Source organism: Triticum dicoccoides, chromosome 7A (assembly GCF_002162155.2).
Source record: "Triticum dicoccoides isolate Atlit2015 ecotype Zavitan chromosome 7A, WEW_v2.0, whole genome shotgun sequence".
In the NCBI taxonomy this organism is placed as follows: Eukaryota; Viridiplantae; Streptophyta; class Magnoliopsida; order Poales; family Poaceae; genus Triticum; species Triticum dicoccoides.
Window position 1 is genome coordinate 297,522,665 of NC_041392.1, and position 1,545 is coordinate 297,524,209.

The window sequence follows — 1,545 nt, forward strand, 5'->3', positions numbered from 1 at the left end:
TTGATTGCGCTGCCTGTTCTCCTAGCTAGGGAACGGTTTTACTGCTCCTTTTGCCAGTTGATTTGCTCGAGCTCGCCTCTTTCAATAGACATGCTTGATTTAACTTCCTAAGGTGGCGCTCATAGTCTGTGTCAACAGGCTTGGGAGCTGGTGGTGTAGCCATACGAATGAAGTGGTCAATCTTTTCCTCATGCACTTTCTCCCTTGGCGGCGGTGGTGGTTCCGGTGCAAAATGGGCTTCCACCTCGGCCTTCGATATGGCTGTGTTTTCCTCCTCGGACTTGTCGTAAGGCCTCTGCGGAAGAGGCGTGAGGATGTTTGGACCATATTGAAATCGCTTGCCACCGTCTGTACCTCCAATACTACCTCGACTTGTACCGCTACGCACCATAGCTGAGACGGCTCTCTTCCGTGATTGCTGAGGCGGCGAAGATGGCTGACGTGGCTGAGTTGGAGGAGGAGGAGTGGCCTGAAGCTGTGCCGGACTTGCAGGAGGAGTGGCTTGACGCTTTGCCGGACTTGGAGGAGGAGGCGTGGCCTGAAGCTGTGCCAGACTTGGAGGAGGAGTGGCCTGACGCGTTGGTGGACTTGGAGGAGTGGGAGTCTGCTGACTCGGTGGCGGACTTCGACGAGGAGTCGGATGACGCGGTGTCGGTGGCCTTCGAAAGATGATGCAATCCTTTCTCCATAGGATGATACGATGGTTGGCCTCTCCCAGTGTGTGCTCCTCGTCACCTCTAGGAATGTCAAGCTCTAGCCCCGAATGTTGGTCCACCACCTCATCAACCAAGACACGAGCATAGCCCGCTGGAATCGGGTTGCAATGGAAGGTTGCCTCGGGGGGATTTGTAAAAGCAACGGCGTCCGCCACCTTCATGGATATGTTCTTCATTTTGAAGTGTAGCTCGCAGTTAGTGTTCTCCATGATGTCATCCACTGGGTAGCTATCCAGCAATGCGTCGCCCGGGGCGGAACCCATGCTGCTTCTCGGCATGGATGGGACGGAGCCCAATCTCGGACATGGGTCCTCTGAAGCAGGACGTCGTCGCAAACTGGTCGACGGCGAGGATGCAGGCCGGGCATCGTCGACAACAAATACTATATGCCGCAAAAGTAAAGTAACATTTTTAAATGATGGATTGTGATTTCATATATGCAAATTCTAAATTTTATAACTAAAACTAACATTTCTAATATTTCTATAACTAAAACTAACATTTCTAATATTTCTATAACTAAAACTAACATTTCTAATATTTCTATAACTAAAAAAACATTTCTATATAACTAACATTTCTATATAACTAACATTTCTAATATAACTAACATTTCTATATAACTAACATTTCTAATATTTCTATATAACTAACATTTCTATATAACTAACATTTCTAATATTTCTATAACTAAAAAACATTTCTATATAACTAACATTTCTATAACACAGTGTGTGTGTGTGCGGCTGGGGCAGGAGCTCACCGGCGAGGTGCGACGACGGGGGGCGGCGATGGGGACGGAGACAGGCGGTGATGATGGGGATGGGGA